This window comes from Mesoplodon densirostris, chromosome 9 (genome assembly GCF_025265405.1).
Source record: "Mesoplodon densirostris isolate mMesDen1 chromosome 9, mMesDen1 primary haplotype, whole genome shotgun sequence".
NCBI classification, from domain to species: Eukaryota; Metazoa; Chordata; class Mammalia; order Artiodactyla; family Ziphiidae; genus Mesoplodon; species Mesoplodon densirostris.
The window spans coordinates 17,826,436-17,847,023 of record NC_082669.1 but is presented as its reverse complement, the minus strand read 5'-3'; positions in this window follow the sequence as shown (position 1 = coordinate 17,847,023).

The window sequence follows — 20,588 nt, the reverse complement described above, 5'->3', positions numbered from 1 at the left end:
GGATAATTCTCAACTTTTAGGTTGTGCATTTTTTTCAGTTGACACAACACATATCTAGAATAAGGAACTCCTACAAATCAGTAAGAAAAAGAGAAACAACGGAGCAGAAAAGTAGGCAAGAGACTTGAGTAGGCACATCACAAGGGAAGAAATCCAAACGGCCAACAAATATATGGAAAGGTGTTCAGTCTGGTTAGAAATCCAACACATGTGAATTAAAACCACAATGAGACTAGCTTAATCAAGCCTTTACACCTAACTTCCAGTGTATAGAAAATACCAGGGAAGAACAAGTGAGACACCAAGAGGGAACATCAGACAAACGCAGAATGGGACGCTTCTTCAAGACAACTTGCCTGGACATATCCAATGACCTGGCAATTCTCCTCCAAGGTATCTACCCTACTTAAATGTGTGTACTTGAATACAGGGAGACATCGATGAGAATGCTCAGAGCTGATGTATTCATAAAATCCCCAAACTGGTAACAAGCAGATGTCTACAACTAGGTGGATTTGTAAACACCTGTTGATTACTCAATCCAATAATAGAGTGACAATGAATTAACTACAGCTGTGTGCCACGACGTGCAGGAACCTCACAAACACTATGTTGGTAAAAGCAGTCAGATACAAAGAACACACACTGTATGGATCCACTTCTATACACTTAAATAGTTTGATATAAAAATCAAACAACAGCGTCCATGGATGTCTATTTACCTAGTCAAATTTTAAAGAAAAGCAAAGAAGTGAATGACCGTAAGAGTAGGGACAGTGATTATCTTTGAAAAGGGGAACTACAGTGGAGAAGGGATACACAGGAGGGGTCCAGGGGACTAACAGTGTTTTATTTCTTGACCTGATACATTTACTTTACATAAAAAATTAAATCGTATATTATGTTTAATATACTTTTCTCTATGAGTGCTATAGCTCACAATGAAGAGATTTAAAATAAACGGCAAAAAACATCTGCAGAAATAATTAACATCTGGCCTAAAATCTCTCACTGTTATTGCACAAAAGTCCTTTGCACCACGTTTGCCTAGGGGAAGATGGCTTTTGAAATGAAACCACAGGTTTCTGGGCTCCTTCAGGGAAAGCCTTTCCACTGGCCTTGCTGCAGAGGAATAGGATAGCTGTCACCAGACTTTGAGTTTTGGTGTCTAGGAAGTAAGCTAAATCACTTCTTTTGGAATTGTGCCCATCACACGAGACAGGTAATTCTCATTCCTCCAGCCTGTAAGCTCTGTGAAGGAAGATGAAAATCTCCCGTATTTGTTATACTCAAGGCCTGGAGCCCAAGGCAAAACAGAGAGGACATCACCCCAGTGAGGGGGGCTGGTGCTCAGAAGAAGGTGGTCCTGCCTGGACATGGGGCGCCGGGGGTAGAGTGACAGGCTCAGGGGCACAGAACAGGATAACAGATCCGGACCTCAAACCCAGGCCAGATGCATCATCCATGCTCCTAGAAGGAAAGCTTCTCTCCTGTTTCTGTTTCCTTGGAGATCTTCCTTAATGTTTTCATTCATCATTAAGGAATTTTATTCAGCTGTGAGTAATGGAAACCAGTGGAACCAGGTGAGGTTTTCACTTTCTTTCATCTAACAATGAATCTTCAGGTAAGTCGTTGCTGGTGTGGGTTCAGTGATTGGGTGGGGTGGGGGACAGGATACCACTGCTATTCTCTTAGCCTTTTCCTTGTGGCCCCAAACCAGGGCCAGCATTAGAACATGTGGCACCTTTGTGCAAAGTACAAGAGAGGCGTCCTTCTGAGCAGGTGAAGCAGGACTCACCCCACCCCAGATGAACGGTTTACTGATGGACACCCCACCAACAAAACCTGGCTTTATAGCTGTCGCTACCATACTCACCAAGGTAGTCAAGACATCTCAAGTGAACCTCAGGAGTTTTTCATATAGTACTGAAATCTGAATTATATAAAGCCTAGGACCTAAATTCTGAAGTTAAAATGACCACCATCCCAAATCCACAGTGATTGCTGGAAATTAAATAGTTAGAGGTCCATTTCCTGGCAAAACCTAGATGGGCTCAGAGGATTCACTCCCAAGTTGGGTGTGTGGGGAGAAAGGGAGTGTGGCAGGTGTCCCCACAGAGGCAGGTGCCGAGCTGTTCAGACACAAGTTCAATGGCATGGCAGTTTCAGTGCCTGTGGACATGTACTCTAGGCTATGCAGGGTACAAAATGTCACCTCTGCTGTGGCATCCACTTTTACACTCTGGTCAGCTTGCTCTCGGACCTCAGGGGGGCAAGTTCCCTTGCTAACAGGAAAAAAATCAGGAGCGGGGGTGGTGTTCATTGCATACAGGTGGAGATGGGGCTAGTTGTGGGGAGGGAGAGTACACAGCAGGTTAGCATTTGAATCCGCGTTCTTCATATGTGTAACTTATAGCCCACCAAAGCTCTAATGGGAAGGAATCTGAGTAACAGGCACAGCAACTACATTTATAAAGTATGAATCAAAGCCCAACATTTATAGCTGCCAGATCATCTACACAAGTGGAAAACTCGGGGAAGTGCACAATATTTTCTCTCCTAAATCTACATCAACCCCTAAAAAGGACTTGAGAGAAGTCCTGTTTGGGTCCATGTCTGGAAACCAAATGCCCACCCTCTCTGTGATTACATTTTACCCTATTTTCAAGCTGATAAGTTAGCCTGTTGCTGTTTTCTTTCATGCTGCCAGAAGACAAGGGACAGATCAGAGATAAGAGACCTAATTACATCATAGCATGCAGCGTGAACATCAGCATCACTGCGTTGGGCTTCCCCCAGCCTCATGGGAGCAGCCAGATGACATAACCCAGAGGGACACCACGCACGCAGTTGTGTGCACCACAGCCGAGGAACACTGAGCTTGGGGAACCCACTGGTTTTATAGCAAGCAAGCCTGCTCTTTGTCCAGGAGGAGAAAATATCTTGTCTCACAAGGTTACCAACCACATAAACAGCCTGAGAAATGGCTGAGATAATACACCGGTCAGGACTTTGCATTCCGGGCAGGCACAGCCCAGCCTGTGAGCCCAAGAAGCTCAGGGAGGACCCTGTCTCCCAACACTGACCACCTCTGTGGCTGGTTAGCCAAAGCCACCTGATTAACAGCCCCACTGGAGCCTCATGGAGGAAAGTGGCAGTTCCCAAAAGAGGGGTTACAGCCATAAACACAAACGAAACATAACAAAATCAGGTATGGCCCAGCCTTAACTTAGCTGGAGCGGGGTCGTACCTTAACCAGCGCCCCCTTGTGAGCACACAGCAGGTCCCGTCAGGGAACGGAGTGTCCACTGCTCTCTTCCTGCCCTGGCTCTCTCCAGGGACACCCTCTGCCAAGCCCTTTGCTCCTGCTAAACTGTGCGAATGGCCTTCCCGCTGCCTCCTGGGGCCACAGAGGAGCGGCTGCCAGGGGAATCTCCGAGGTCCTCAAACGTGATGTCTGCAGCCACAGGCGGCCACCCAGGGAACAGGGAGCTCCCGCCCTTTTCTTTGCGTTCCAGTCCATCAGACGTGGCCAAAACAGTATTCTTACTACCCAGGGCCGGACGGCTTTCAAGGAGCGGATTTTGCCGTTCTTACTTCCAGCTCTCGGGCCCTCTCCTCAAAATTGAAGGCAGACGCGGCGCTTTGGGGGGCGGGGCCGCGGGGAAATGGGCGGGGCCGAGCGCGAGGGAGGGGAGGAGGCCTCCCGCGCTCAGCTCCTAGTGGCCCACGCTCTGCGCTCACCAGGCCAAGGTCAGCTCGTTTGCTGTCCTCTTCCCGGATGACGTTTCTCTCCAGGGAGATTTCTTAGCTTCTGTGTGAGGACTTAGGCTGGTACCTTACGGTTTGTGAGAACTGCCCAAACGTGACAGGGGTGGACTTTACTTAGGTTCAAATTCAACCACGTTAGTATATATAAACACTTTTAATATTTCAGAACATAATTATCTGTTATTTTGCCTTCCTTTTCTCTTCACCTCCTGTATCAGCTGTTACTGATGCTCTTTTCTCTTTCCTACTTGCAGTGGCTGAAGCCAAAGAGGAAGGGGTGGGGTAGTGTGGTCAGAGTTGGAAACTGCCCGAACTAGTGGAAACAAACCATTTAGTTCCTTTCCCAATTGCTACCTCAAATCTTGAATTAAAAAAAAATTCCTCTTGAGAAATTTAAACATTTCGGCGCAGATTCCCACGGCCCCTAGGTGATGTGCAGCGTCTTTGCAGCCCTCTAGCGGTGGAGGCCTCCGGGCTGTTGGTGCTACCTGTGTTGAGGGGCACGTACATCCACCTGGAGGCAAGTAGCAGAGGGTGAAGTGGACACTGCTGACCGTACTGTGTAGGACATGGAGTTTAGGTGACCAGTTTCATCCACACTCACTTCTCTGTGTCCTTGTGACCAATGGATTCGATTTCTAAGAGCTAGCAAAGATTAAGTACCTACAGAAGACAGCAAGGCCAAACTTGGCCTCATTAGCACTATGAGCTATTCTCTAAACTCTAGCCTAACTCCAGAGCAGGGATGGCACACCAGTGTACCTTTCATTACCAACACACAGTGATCAATACTGGCTTCCTAGAGCAGGGATCAGCTTTCCTGCATTTCTGTAAAGGGTCAGATAGTAAGTATTTTAGGCTTTTGGTCTGTATGGTCTCTGTGGCAGTTACTTAGCTCTGCCACTGGAGTAGGAAAGTGGCCACAGACAATACGTAATCAAGTGAGTGTGGCTGTGTCCCAATAAAACGTTATTTATAAAAACAGGCTGTAGGGACTTCCCTGGAGGTCTAGTGGTTAGGACTCCATGATTCCACTACATGGAGCACAGGTTCGAGCCCTGGTTGGGGAACTAAGATCCAATCCCACATGCTGCATGGCGCAACCAAAAAACAAAACAAACCAAAAAACAGGCAATAGGCAGGATAAGGCCTTCCAGCCATAGTTTGCGAACTTGCCCCCCATCTAGCAACCACTGACCACTGTGTTGTAACGGAGTATCAAGATGCCTCCAAGCTCAGGGGGAGGGTTGTAATCAATTAGTGTCAGCGCAGGTGCTGTAAGGGGAGTAAGAGTTTCTAAATCAGTGGTCCACAAAGTGAGCTGTGCTCCCTTTGTGGATGTGTACCACATGATTCATTGAGTTATGTGAAAAAAATTAGAATTTCTATTTATTTTTATCTAATCTGTTTTCATATTAGACTATTGATCTTGTCTACTTAACCATGGATCCATGGAATTTACAGTGAGTCAGTCCTGTATAATGTACAAATTAGAAGTCAGGCTTACAAATCTCTGAAGAGAATGTCACAGCAGATGTTCCCTCGATTGGCAAGACCTGCCCATTGCCTCTCCCTGCTTGTCCAGTCTGAGCTATGCATGTCTCCCTGGAATTTACCCAAGAGGAGAGCTGTGGTTCCTAATTCCTCGAAGGCAGTTTCTTTGGGGAGTATGGTGGACTTGTCATACTAGAGAAGTCTTAGACTCACAGTCTTAAAATCTGACCAGTGGCTCAGCTATTGGTCAGAACCCAAAGAAAGGGAACACGCCGTCACCCCTGCCCCTGCACGCACGCACGCGCGCGCACACACATACACACACACACACACATATACACCATTCACAAGAGCGTTGAACAAGTTGTGCTTCCTTGGCCTCTGGTGGTCTCCCTCTTTCTTGGTAGTCAGACCTGCCATGGACAGGTGAACAGACTGTACACTGCACAAGGGGCCATAAGTAAGGTGGTATCATTCACGTAGTAAATATGGTAGACTTTATTATGTCAATTTTCTGGTATGTAGCAGCATCTTTTTCTAACAAGATCAGTACATTATGACAATTTCTGACCAATGAATGTAAAGTATCTTGAGGAAAGGGTGCCTTTTTAATTCCACACTGCATGGGTTAGCAGCAGCCACAACTATATGACACCTCTAGTAGGTAAAGAATAGAGAAGAAGGGAAATACACACAATACAATAGATTAAAACTCTTCTGAGGCAGAGGTATCTTGGGAGCAGCCTTTACAGTGTGGTGGGAACTTTTCAGAAGGAGCCAGCGTTTGAGTGCTGAATCGTGAGCACAAGCCTCTAAGGGCAAGGGCCCAGAGCTGGTTTCTACCCTCTAACAGTCTCCTCTACTCGTGACTGGAGGCGAAGGGGCAAAGGCACAGAAATTATTTCTTTCCTCATTCTGACGGCTCTCCTTTCCCACAGAGAAGAGCCAGAAGAGGCTGTCAAAACAGAGGACTGTGTTTTGACGTCAGGCCCACAGAAGCAAGCGCCAAAGTGAGACCCTCCTGAGAGAAGAGCCGGCTGCCCCCCAGTAGCCATTCCCCTTTCTCCTGGTAATAGCTCCCACTTCCCCTTCGGGAAATAAAATCTGCCCCTTGTGCAAAGTCTCCAGAATCACCAAACAAAACACCCTGCCTTGTGCTGGCCAGAGGGGTGGTCATGTGACTCCAGCTAGGCCAGTGGTGTCCTCGCTGTAGGGAGTAATGCTATGTGTCAACGTGACTGGGCCATGGGGTGCCCTGATATTTGGCCAAACACGATTCTGGTTGTTTCTGCGAGGGTCTTTTGGGGTGAGATTAACATTTCAATCAGTTGGAGTAAAACAGATTGCTCTCCATATGTGGGTGAGCCTCCTCCTGAATAGAATAGAACAGAACAAAAGGACCGACCTCCCCGAGTACGAGAGGATTCTCCAGCGTACTACCTTTGGGCTTCATCTCCAACATCGCACTTCCTGCCTGACAGCCCTTGAACTGAAACATCTGCTCTCCCTGGGTCTCCAACTCCAGTCTGCCAGCCCAGCTGCACATTGGGGTTGCCAGCCTCCATAATCGTGTGAGTCAATTCCTTACTGCAAATCAATCTCTCTCTGCCTCTAGATAGATAGAGAGAGAGATCGATCGATCGATCCTATTGATTCTGTTTTCCTCTGGAAAACTCTGACTAATACACTCTCCCTCTGGATTTTGATGCGTAAGTACAGACACTCAAAAACATAAGAATAGTTGGAGAGCATTCATTCCAGCAGTGGTGTCCTGATGGGAACTGTCGGGGACTGAGTTCCTGCTACCTAAACCCCTCCAGAGATGTTCTCATGTTTAGCCTTTTCTGAAGCTGGTTCTCGGTCTTCCTAACAATTCTTTGATCCACCCTATATCTTCTTTTAGTTCCACAAACATTTACCTATTATAGTCAATAGTCAATGCCTACTATATATTCAAGATACTGTCCTACTGGGGAAACAGCAGTGAACAAGCTAGCCCCTGCGCTCATGGAACTTACCTTCTAACAAGTCCATTTCTTCTTAAGTAGGTGAACCCTTATTAAAGAGTTGATTTCTTTTGCTTGCCACCAACGAGTCCTAAGTGATACTAACATTCTCCCTCCAGAGAATGCTAGCTTTGCCCCTTCTCTGGGTCAACTTGGGTAAGCCAGATGCTAGTCCTCCAGAAGAAGTCAGAGGAAAAGATCCCAGCTCTGTGCAGTTCTTGAAAGACACTTCTCTGTGATTACCCCAAGGAAAAACCTGAGAACTGACCAGAGGACTTGTCCAAAATTGGATAGTAAGTGGCTCAGCTGGGACACTACATCAGAGCAACTCCTCAGCTGGATGCCTTCCATTGAAACCACCTTCCCTCCTGCTCACGCCGGAGAAGATACAACACAATGAGCATTACATTGCTTGTGCCACTTGTTTCAAATTTAATCTTCTTCGCCAGAAGCCTTTTTAATGCCCTCCCCCAAGGCCCACAGGATTTATTCTGGGATTAGACAGGAGACAAGATGAGAGAAGCTGATCGAAGTGGCCAGACATAGCTTTCTCCTCAGGTAGAAATAGACAGTTATTAAATACTACTGCAACTCTATCTTGCAGCAAGTAAGCATGCTGTTTGCTTCACTGAGGGGGGCTTGGTGCCTATGGCTGGGAATGGTCACAGTTGAGTTTAGCACTCCTGGCAAAATTGGGAGCCAGCCTGCATATTGCAGTGTCTAAAGAACATGATTCCAGTTGAACAGAACATGTTGGCAGTTAAAAAAAGGACTTGGTCACATAACAACTCATACATAAACTGTGAGGCTGGGGGAGGAACCAAATGAAATAATAGTCACTGAGGGTTCCTGCACACCTGCCCCAGTCACTCAGAGCCTGTACTCACTGGAAATTGCCAGCACACAGAAGTCAAATGGCAAAAATAAACAGAAGTCAAATGGCAAAAATAAACAGACGTACTAACCCAGTTAAATCAAGAAACATGAGTGCACCTTTAAGCAGACAGCAATTCAGGCGGCCTCTCCGGTCCAGGCCTCCTCGGGGATTTAGCTTTGTGTTCTAAGTGAATTAACTGTTGTAGATCCAGTGGCTTGAAAGCTGAGACTGAGTGAGGTGTGAATTCCATCCTCACTGATGGGTTTTCACTGCACGTTCACATGTTATGCTCTGTACAAAACACACCAAACTGGCGGTCCCTGACCCCTTCTAAACAGATAACCCACTGCTCGGGCTGGCAAAGTGGTAAGAATTACAAAAGAAAGATTTGGGCTTCCATACCAGGAAACACATGAAAACAGGATCATGGGTCTAATTGGAAAAGCCGTCCCGGAAAAAGAGAAGAAACCTCACGCCTGGGTATGTGCAAACAAAGCCATCAGTACAGTTGATACTATAATATACTTCCAGAAAAAAGGATGTGGGAGAACTAAGAGAAAAGGAGGCTGTCTCCGACCCCAGCCCTGCCCTCACCAGCCCTCTGGCCTTGGCAAATTGTTTTTCTTTGTGTCTCTCTTCCCTGTCTTTAAAATCAGTCTGCAATGCCTCTTTCCCTCTCAAACTCACCAAAATGGTGGAAAGTTTAATTGGACGCTTGTGGCAGTTCTTTGTTTCCGATTGTGAAATTCTAGAGCAGTAATACCCTCTGTGCTTCACAATCACCTGGGGAGCTTGTAAGAATTACAAGTACCTGGGATTACAATACTAGAGATCCTTGGGTGGTGGGTCCCCATCACAGGTAGATTTTAAAAGCCCTCCAGGTGATCCCAATGTACGGCCAAGGTTGAGAACCGCGAGCCATGACGGGGAGAAAAGGAGCCCTATGGCTTCCCTGGAGAATGGAGGTAGGTGAAAGGCACGTGGGTGCTCCTACTACCTCCAGATCTTCATGGGGTTGGGCAAACCTTCATTCCCAGACCTTCTCTCACCAACTTCCCCCACCCCTCTGCCAGCATCGCTCAGCAAGGGAATGAGCTAAATATCTTGAAAAGGTGACTGAGAACTTTTTATGGTTTTTGATTAAAGCAAACTCCTAAGTTGCATTTAAGGGTATTAAGGCCTTTACCTCCAAGAAGTTTATCTTTTCGGGTTTACTCAGTATTGGAGCGTTTGTAACCAACCAGAGGATCCTACAATCCTCAGTCTGTGCTGCCGTGTTCAGAACAGGCTCCTGCCTTCACACCCGCTGGTGACATTGCACCCGCTGAGCCATAGGTCATTAGTAAAGGGTATCTTGGTGTTAAGCAACCCATCTGCCTACAAAATGCAAACGGTTCAGGGTAGAGGATCCATAGTAAGTCCCTTAGTGGGGGACTTAATGCCTCAGCGTGCACTGTTCAGCCCCATTTCTCCTGTCCCCACACTGGGCTCCATGCCCCTCCTGACTAAGGCATTCATGTTGTAGCCCTGCTCTACGGGTCAGTTATGTTTCCCACCAGAACAAGTCCTGGAGGACCCATGGTTCATTCTGTATTCTCCCACAGCCTGTAATTCAGTTCTTTGTCCTTGAAAGCACACTGTTTGCTTCTGCTCTGTTGAATCAAACATTTGGAAAGAGCTGGAAACCTTGAAAGAGAAACCAAAGGACACAGCAAGGTCATAGAGTGGAGTGATTAAGAGCTGGGGAATCGAACAGGCCTGGGTGTGAAGCCTGTCTCCATCACTTACTAGCTATGCGCCTGAGATAACATACCTAACCTCTCTGAGCTTCAGTTTTCTCAACTGTAAAATAAGTTTAAGGTCCGTATCATAGGATTGGTATGAGGATTCAATGACATGTACCTGTCATCCTGTGACTACCCCAAATGCTAGCCACCATACCACTGTTCTTTTAGTAATAAGGTAAGGGTGAGGGGTGCAGAATCAATGCGAACAACAGGACTTGGGGTGAGAAAATCTCAGTTTAGACCCGTTCCCTTTCTCTATGATTTTAGACAAGTCATATCACCTCTTTAAGCTTCAGCTTCCCCAGTTGCAAAATTGTGATAATAATAGTAATAATAATGCCTACTTCACAGGGTGATTGGAAAGACTAAATGCAATAATGCATGTAGATATGCTTTGCAAACTACAAGGAACCATATAATATTAGTAATTATTATCCACCAAATTCTTAACATTTTCTGGGTCTAGTCCTGACAACTGACAAAAGGAATAAATGGATTCTCTAAGATTAGAAATGGAAGAAAATGAGGCTTGACTCACACGCCTAAATAAAGCCCAGGCCAAAGGGTTAGCCCCACAGAGAGTGAAGAGTCTGATTAAAAGGGGTTCCCTACTTCCCTGGTGGCACAGTGGTTTAGAATCCGCCAGCCATTGCAGGGGACACGGGTTTGAGCCCTGGTCCGGGAAGATCCCACATGCCACAGAGTAACTAAGCCCGTGCACCATGACTATTGAGCCTGTGCTCTAGAGCCCGCGAGCCACAACTACTGAGTCCACGTGCCACAACTACTGAAGCCTGTGCACCTGGATCCCGTGCTCTGCAACAAGAGAAGCCACACAATGAGAAGCCGGCACACCACAACGAAGAGTAGCCCCTGCTCACTGCAAGTAGAGAAAGCCCGCACACAACAACAAAGACCCAATACAGCCAAAAATAAAATTAATTAATTAAAACAAAACAAAACAAAATGTTTAAAAGGGGCTCCTGTGCTGGGCCAATTTCATTCCTGAATGAGCCTTTCCTTTGATTCAGCAACTGCCTACTGTTTACTTACCATATTATCTCATGTTGCCTCAGGAGACATCCTAACATTAAAGTTATTGGTTTTCATAAGCAATGACCTTCATAAAATATGGCCCAATATCACGGGGCAAAAACAAAAAAAGTGAGGGCAGAAAACATCATAGCGTATGTTTCTTCTTTTGAGGAGCCTTTTTTCCTGGCTCTTAGGTTTTTTGTTGTGTTTTGTTTTTTTGGCTGTGCCACGTGGCACGTGGGATCTTAGTTCCCCGACCAGGGATTGAACCCGAGCCCCCTGCAGTGGAAGCGCAGAGTCTTAACCACTGGACCACCACGGAAGTCCCTCTCAGGTTTTTGCAATGTTCAATTTTTTTTTTTATGTTGCATTTTGGGTGACACTTTTCTGGTGTTTTATTTTTTATGGGTTCCCCCACCTCTGCTGACTTCGCTAACCTATACTATTTTCCATGGTTACCATAAACAAGCATTTCTAATGTGAAAGTTAAAGGCAGGGAACAGCTATGCCAGCAAGCAAGGGGGAAATCAAGGTCCAAATGTATCTTGCCGCCTGTAACAGGTCCTGATGGCTGCTATCAAAGCTGTCCTCCAGAGCACTTGGTTTTTAGTAATAATCAAAATTCAGCCGAAGGAAAGAAGTTCTGGTAGTAGAATTCCAGGCTCCTGAGGGCCCAAGAGGCATTACAGGAACAGGCAGAAAATAATTTCTCCGGTAATACTGGGGTCAGTGGTATGAGGTCTTCAAATGACTTCCTACCCCTTGCCCCCTGCCCACTAGAGAAAAATTGCAGCCAAATACATGTGTAGACGTAGGATGTGAGCCAGGAGGGGGAGGCTGAAGGAAATTTGTGAAGAGCATTCAAGAGTGCCACTCCTCCAGAATTTTTTACATGTTTGTGGAGGCCACAGGGTTAATGCCAAGGGAAGAGAGGCAACCTAGCAATTAGGAATGTTCTCTGTCCTCAAAAAGGCTCTGAGGAGGAGTGTCTCAGAGTTGGAGCATGTGTAAAATATGCATTAATGATAAGGAGATCCCCTCTGGAAAGCTTCTTCCAGCCCCCAAGTAACTTCGTTTTCCCCACAAATTAGGTAAGAAATTAAGAACAAGAAAGGAAAATTTTAAGTTGCTCGAACCTATAAAATTAAAACCTCCACTTCTGCAATACTACATTTTACCAGCAAAAGAGCAGTGTGTGTTTATTTTACTCGGTGGCAAGTATTCAAACACAAGAACCTTTGGAGGTGTTATGAAAGGCATTGCACTTCATTGTATAAGGCAGGCCACTCAGGAAATGAATATTCTTAAATGACCAGAAACAAAGGGGATCCTGAATTCCAGTGATGTCCATAAACTACCAAGGGGTCTGGCTGACCTAGTCACCCTTTGAAGGGTTCTAGACACGTAAAGGAATGACCAGGTGGACAGGTGGCCGGGGTAGCAAGTCATAAACAGCAAACACATCCTTGAAGTGAATTGGAAATGTGCCATTGGTGACCTCAGATTCTCATGTCCAACTCTGGCTACACTGGTGAAAGATGGCCAGTTCTGCCCGCAACCAAAGTAAATATTGGATGAATATTTGAAGAATATTGTTTTGAGGTGGTGGCAGATTATTTGCCTGCTTGAAGCACCCATCTCCGTAAACATAATAGCTTTTCAAACTGAGAATGCAGAGGAGAGGTACAGCCTCAGGACTACGGGTATTGGAAAGGGGGTAAAAATTGTCTTTTCTCCCTCATCCTAACACACAAGTGCCCAGTGCCCTCGGGCTGCCCAGAGTCAGGAAAGGGTGAGGTGGGATGAGGAGACGTGAAGGAGAATGAAGCCAGGTCTGCTCCTGCACCCCGTGCTCTCTCAATTCTGCTTGCTGCCGTGGGGCAGGATCAAGGGGAATACCACTTTTTTAGGACTTCTTAGGTGCCAAAGATTCTGCTGTTTGCATTATAAACATTATCTCTTTTGAGTTCTCACAACAACCCTTGGAAGTAGTTGTCACTATTCCCATATTCCATACGAGGTTCAAAGGAAGTTAAGGAATTTATCCAAATTCACACAGGATTCAAACCTGGGTCTGACTCTCAAGCCCCTGCTCATATGGGATAGGTCTCATGCACTTTCAGACTCCATCCGTGCCATCCTGGCTTGGATACTCGGCCACCAGTTCTGGCTCATTTGCCTCCACAGCCCAGGAACTTATTCCACCTGGGGTCAACCAGTCTTGCCTGGGAGGGTCAGGACCTGCCCCGTGCTACTGTTGGGCAGCTGGGCCAAGAAGCCACAAGGCCTGAGATTTTGGCTTCTCCCACCACTTCTGGACTTAGCTAAAATGCAGGCTGTGAAATCTGGTTTCCCTAACTGCCACCAAAAGGGGCCAGAGAAGCAACCCAGAAGTGGTGCCCAGGGAAAGTTACCTTCCCTTTGGAGAGACCCAGACTGACAATTTTCCTGTCTCTCCTCCCTCCCAAGGACTGCTCCAAGGCACAGACTCTCTGAACATCCTCCCTGAAGACTTCCCGTGTGGCTAAACAGACACACCTGTGGACTCACTGGCCCTGTGTCTTCAGAGCTGCTCATGAAAACATTCCTGGCATCACTTCCCACCCTTCCCCACCTCCCTTCACTTTTCCCTTACCATCGTTACTCTGAGATGGCACTTTCTAAGTAAAGCACCAGCATCAGGCTGTTTCCTAGGGAACCCAGGCTTTCTGGTTTTGTTTTCACTTACCTGTGTATTTATTTCATTGTTCTTAATAATGTGATAAGTAGCTGCAAGCCTACAGTCAAAACAAATGCTAGAACCTTGACATAACTGTCATCTAACCATGTGGTTTCCCATCCCGTTCCCCATCTTTCCCCACACAAATACAACCATGATCCAGAATTCCTTTGCTTTTTCAAATATATAGTTTTATTGCATCTATATATTTTTCTATAAAGTATACTCATATTAGTTGTTCTCAACTTCATAAAAATTATATCGTATTGTATACTTTTTTTTTTTTTTTTTTTTTGCGGTACGCGGGCCTCTCATTGTTGCGGCCTCTCCCGTTGCGGAGCACAGGCTCTGGATGCGCAGGCTCAGCGGCCATGGTTCACGGGCCTAGCCGCTCCGCGGCATGTGGGATCTTCCCTGACCGGGGCATGAACCCGCGTCCCCTGCATCGGCAGGCAGACTCTCAACCACTGCACCACCAGGGAAGCCCATATTGTATACCTTTTGAGCATCTACTTTCTTCACTTAATGTTTTGTTTCACTGCTAGCATTTACCGCATTGCTGAGAATTAGTGTAGTTCATTTGTTTTTATTGCCATAAAATATTCAGTTGTGTGAATATATCACAATTTATCCATCCACTCTCCTCTTGATGGGCATTTGAGTTGTTTCCAGGTTTTTGCATTGTGACCAGTGCAACTATGAACATTCTTTCACGTTTCCTGCTGTATATCTGCTTGGCTTTCCCTTGGGTCCATCCCTCAGAGTGAATTAATTGTTGGGTCATATGTATATGAATGTTCAACTTTAGGAGATAATGCCAAAGTGTTTTCCAAATTAGTTACACAAATTTGTGCCCTTTCTAATCACACTAAGGGTGTTCTCTAAAATCCAATTTTTATAGTTCCCCTGTTTTGATAGCTGGCAAAAATGAGAATTGCTGGCTGACAGGGAAATACCTCATGTCTCTTCTGGTATTTGCATTTTTAAAGAGGATGCTTGGAGAGGCAGTGCTTTAATCCAAAGCAATGTACTTCTCAGGCTGAATATTTCAGGGCCTCTAACTCTATACGCTATATCAGATTCACTCACTCAATGCTTCATTGAAATGCTTGAGTTCCAGGGCTGTGCTAGGCATGAAAATCCACCAGTGGGAGGTACAGGACCTGCCTTCAAACATCTTAAAGTCTGATGTGTGAGAAAGATAAGTAAACTAATTATATTGGACTTGGATGCTATCTTGGTCTTCCTATTTCTTCTTCACAAACTTTCCCAGGTGAATAGAGTAATTCTGGTTGACATAAGGCAGTGGGGGACACAGGAAAGCTTCAAGGAGAGTGGGCAGGTAGACACTAATCTTGAAGTTGCACAAAGGCAAGTAGCTTCAAACAGTCCCATCCTGGTTACTTGCTATCATCAGTCCCCTTCCACTGTAGATTTCCTGGGAGAGTTTAGCTCTTCCTGACAAGGACAAGTGGTTCTATAGTGAGCCACAGCCCTGACTGCCCCATCCTCAGAGACTGCTAGAAACCTGGCCTTCTACTCAGCTTCACCCACACAAGAATCTCTTAGAATGGATCTATCAATAGTATCAGTTAGGACCTCTCTTCCCCCACTCCCTATCCATTGTTTGCCTCTGCTGGGCTTCATCCTCACACTGACTCCATGTGGCCGAAAGATGAACTACTGGCTGTCCCAGACCTCTAGAGTTCTTAGAGCCTGTGATCCCAGAGAAGGGTATTTTTCTGGATAGCTGGTGAAATACCTAGAGAGACTTCTGACTGGTACAACTTATATCACATACTCTTTCATGAGCCAATCACGGTGACTAGGGAGATAAAAATACTCTGATTGACTGAGCCTGGATCACATAGCCATCCTTGGGTCAAACCACCTGACCAGGAATACTTTGGAGTGAGGGTGGAGGATGTGTTCTCCCAAAAGGAGGCTGTCCCTCAGCATTCTATCAACTACAGCACAATTATCCTTCCAATATAAAAATAACGAAGTCATCTTCCTATTTCTAATGGCTTTAGTAATCACATGCATAAAAGGATGTTTAGGACTGTGCCTGCAGCCTACCACAGTACATATTTCAGTCCCCTCTAACAGCTGAGCAAGCAGGGAACACAGGTGGCTCCCCACACTCTACCCTGCAGTTTAGGAGGAAGTCTCTTCTCCACTCTGCCTCTCCTCTTTACCTTGGTTACTGCTCTGGAACTGTTGTGAGTTCACTCTCCTACATGGAACATTTTCAGTCAGTTTTCTTGTTTGCTTTTTTCTGGGGCTCTGGGTGTATTCCTTATTCCCCTCTCTCTTTCTTGTCACCAGCATATGACTAAACACCTCTCTCTGTTTTCCTCTCCTTCAAGACAGTCTATTAGAATTCTCAACCCTGAAATTTCTGGAAATTGGCCAAAGGATGGGCATTGTTGGTGGTGGGACTAGCAAACAGAAAGTAGGTCTTTTTTTTTTTAAGTTTTTTTTTTGGCCACACTGCGCGGTATGTGGAATCTTAGTTCCCCAGCCGGGGATCAAACCCACGTCCCTTGCATTGGAAGCACGGAGTCTTAACCACTGGCCCACCAGGGAAGTCCCTGAAAGTTGGTCTTAATATAAACCTCACAGGCAGCAGTCAACCTCGCCGACTTAATTATTAGAGTTGGCTCTGAGGAGCCCCTCAGTGCTTACAATGTTGAGTCTACAGAATATCAAAAGATTCTGCGAGTGTCATAATGTTATCCCTGGAAATCCTACATGGAATTTCTTACATAGGCCCTAACTTACAGAGGATCTAAGCCAACAGTAGTTGATTATGTAAATTATGAAGATGGCAGTCATTGCCAACTTATTTCTGTTTTACCACAAATTTTGCAGGGCAGTAAAATTGAAGAACAGAAAACAAGAAATATAAAAAGCGTATGTTTTGTGTTCTTCATTGCACATACCACAACTTGAAAAAATATTTTTGTTTACCACTTTTTTCTTTCAGCCTATCTTTCCTTTCAGAAAGGAAACTCTTTGAGGACAAGACTATCTTGTTCCACTTTCTATGACTGAAAATGAGCAAAGTGCCTGGTCCGTATCGGTGATCAATAAATATTGGAAGGAATAGGTCTCTCTTCAGGTCTCCTTCTCAAATGATTGGCAACCATTGAAATTAAATATGCTGAAAAGATTCAGTCTTCCCTAAACTAAATGATGCAGGAATCCAAGTTTGCTTTATTTCTGCTTTCCCATTTTCCTTTTCTTCAACACTGAGCCGCTTCTCCACCATATTTCCCAGGCATTCAGAATCCCTTTTGCAACTCCTTGGCAGCCTGGAACTTTTTCTTTATTTAAGACTGTCCTCCTGGGATGGTGCCCCAGATTCTAAAATTACTCCTTCTTTCCTACACTCCCATTAAAACTCCCATTTTTCTCACTGCCAGGAGAAAAAAATAATCAGATAATTTTCCATTAAAGTGCTATGCTGTAATAGATTATTTAATGCAATAATTCTCCAGGGTTGGGGGGGTGGCAGGGTTGGGGGGGTGGCTGGAGCTTTCTTCATTCTCTTAGGGTTATGCCTTGATAACAAAGTCAAAGTCAATAAATTCTTAGCCTTCTCACCATTTGGTCATTCTAGGAAATGGAAAAAAAATGAAGACAAATAAGAAATCAGGAGAATTTAACAACAAACTTTGCTTTTCCCTCAAGAAAAATAATAACAATAATCAAAGAGATTGTTTCAGAGAGGAAAGACCAATTTACTTACCTTGTAAGAAAATTACAAGTGATTGTTGCTTTAAGAAAATTGGGATGGGTGGAGAGCATAAAAAATACAAACCTATGAAACTTAAAGAATGATCACAAGGAGGTTCTCCAAAAGAATACTTTAAATGGCCAACTTTTGAAGTGTATTTAAAGTAAAATTCCATTTACAGTTGACTTTCTAGAAAACAAGCTACTGTATAAAACACTTTTTTCTGCCTCCTAGAGAAATTAAAAACAAACCTCCATTGCTGTCATTCTAACAGTGTCCCATGTTTCCTGGCCAGTCCCTACTTGGGCCTTTCTTTACCCTTTTGTATCACATTAGAAGATTGGTTTTGTTGTTGATAAGATGACAGACTTCCTGGGCATGTGACTGGTCAACAGCGAAAGTGGTCATTTTGGTGATCTGTTCTCTCTTAATAAATGTTACAGTGTCACTCAGAAGATCATGTGGTCCTGACACAAAATCGACGGGGCACGAATCAGGAGGGAAGGGTTCCCGTGCATTTCTTTGGGTTTCCTATGTTAGGTACAGGACGTTCAGATCCTGAGGCGAGCCCGTCCAGCTTGCTAAAAGCAAAGCACTCCATCTGCTCACTTTACTGTCCCACATCTATCACGCCCTGCTCTTTCCCTGGCAGGAAGTCAGCTCTCTGCACTTCAAACAGAATAAACAAACCATCCATACAGAACTAGTGGACATTTCGGGTTTTGTTTCCCACCTGATTTCAAGAGAGTAAAATACAATACTAAACTTAAAATCTCTGTGTAAAACTTAGGGGGCCCACTGCTTTCCAGGGAGACAATAAAATATGGAAAAATAACTAATTATGATAAAAACGGCTCAGAACTGGACTCTAAAATCTCCATATCCACCGTGCTACATAGCCTAGGCCACCTCCACCCCTCCATCCCTGGATATGACTCTGAGACCAGCCTGTGATATCTTCACGTTTGTCTTCATTCCCAAGTCCTGATTGTTGTCAGAAGTACTCCTTTGGAAAAGGGAACCCTCATACACTGCTTGTGGGAATGTAAATTGATACAGCCACTATGGAGAACAGTACGGAGGTTCCTTAAAAAACTAAAAATAGAACTACCATACGACCCAGCAATCCCACTACCGGGCATATACCCTGAGAAAACCATAATTCAAAAAGAGTCATGTACCACAATGTTCATTGCAGCTCTATTTACAATAGCCCGGAGATGGAAACAACCTAAGTGTCCATTGATAGATGAATGGATAAAGAAGATGTGGCACATATATACAATGGAATATTACTCAGCCATAAAAAGAAACGAAATTGCGTTATTTGTAGTGAGGTGGATGGACCTAGAGTCTGTCAGACAGAGTGAAATAAGTCAGAAAGAGAAAAACAAATACCATATGCTAACACACATATATGGAATCTAAAAAATAAAAGATCATGAAGAACCTAGGGGCAAGACGGGAATAAAGACACAGACCTGCTAGAGAATGGACTTGAGGATGCAGGGAGGGGGAAGGGTAAGCTGGGACAAAGTGAGAGAGTGGCATGGACATATATACACTACCAAATGTAGAATAGATAGCTAGTGGGAAGCAGTTGCATAGCATAGGGAGATCAGCTCGGTGCTTTGTGACCACCTAGAGGGGTGGGATAGGGAGGGTGGGAGGGAGGGAGACGCAAGAGAGAAGAGATATGGGGACATATGTATATGTATAACTGATTCACTTTGTTATAAAGCAGAAACTAACACACCATTGTAAAGCGATTATACTCCAATAAAAATGTTAAGAAAAAAAAAAAGAAGTACTCCTTTGATATTAATCAACATATGCAGAGTTGGTGCCTTACAAATACTCCCATCAAGCAGAAGTAAGCCAAAGGAAATCAAATGGTAATGCTCCAGGAAAATTTGTAGATCTGACAAAGCCAGGGCAGGAACCAGTGGTTTGGGCATCTAAATCTTGTGCTTTTGCTGCAGGCAGTATAGCGCTGCTGGGGCGAACCTGCTGTCTGCTCTTGCTCATGGTCACCACATCTGGGACCCGAGATCTCATGACCAATAGGGTTAGAAAATATCAGCTCTCTTGAACCTATCTGCTAAAGATCTTTCGAGTTTATCTTCTATACTACTGCTGTAGTGATTTTCCTAAACTGAAATCTGACCGTGTTTCTCTCCTTTGCCTCAGAGCAACTCACTGACAGAGAATAAAGTCCAAACTCCTAGCCTGGCATATAAAGCCCTGCCTCCACACTGCTCCCCTTACCCGTACTGAGGTGTCTGGCGCCTCAATATACTCCCCTCTCCTCTGCCACCACGCCCTACCTTCGGCTGCACCTCTGTAGGGAACCCCCTCATCTACCTGTGGAACTCCCTTCACATCTCTCAAGCTTCACTTCTTCTATGAGGCCTTTCCTGATAGGCTTTCTTCCCCATGAGCTTCCCTCTCAGCAAAATGTGGATCATAATTCCTATACCCTCCCTTAATTCCAGGCTCACGTGAAAAAAATGACTATGAACAGTCTCTGAAAAACACAGAACACTATATAAACTCCAGGTTATTATAAAAGTTATTATACAATAAGCCTTTTTTCTTTAGAAACCTAATTACAGTACTTGTGATGATTAGCATGAAATTAGCCTCTACAAAGTAGAATATGTTTCTCGTTTTTCATTGCTTAAATGTCAGCTAAACTTAAAATGGTGATGAGAACTGTGCTTACTTCAGCTACAAATAGATTTAAACTGGACCCGTACAGAGAGGATTAGCATGACCTTTGCCCCACGATTTTCAGTAGTGAAAAATTGCATTTTCTTTGTTTTCTGGAAATCTATTCCCAAGTTTCATATTTCTTTCATTAATGCAATAGTCTTCCTTAAGCTGGGTGCTTTGTGACCACCTAGAGGGGTGGGATAGGGAGGGTGGGAGGGAGGGAGACGCAAGAGGGAAGAGATATGGGAACATATGTATAACTGATTCACTTTGTTATAAAGCAGAAACTAACACACCACTGTAAAGCAATTACACTCCAATAAAGATGTTAAAAAAAAGTCTTCCTTAGAACTCTAATTCTCTTCTAGCCAATAAATAAAAGTTTGATTTCCTTAAATGACCTTCGCCTCTCACATTGAGTCTTTTTTGCTTCTTAACCACC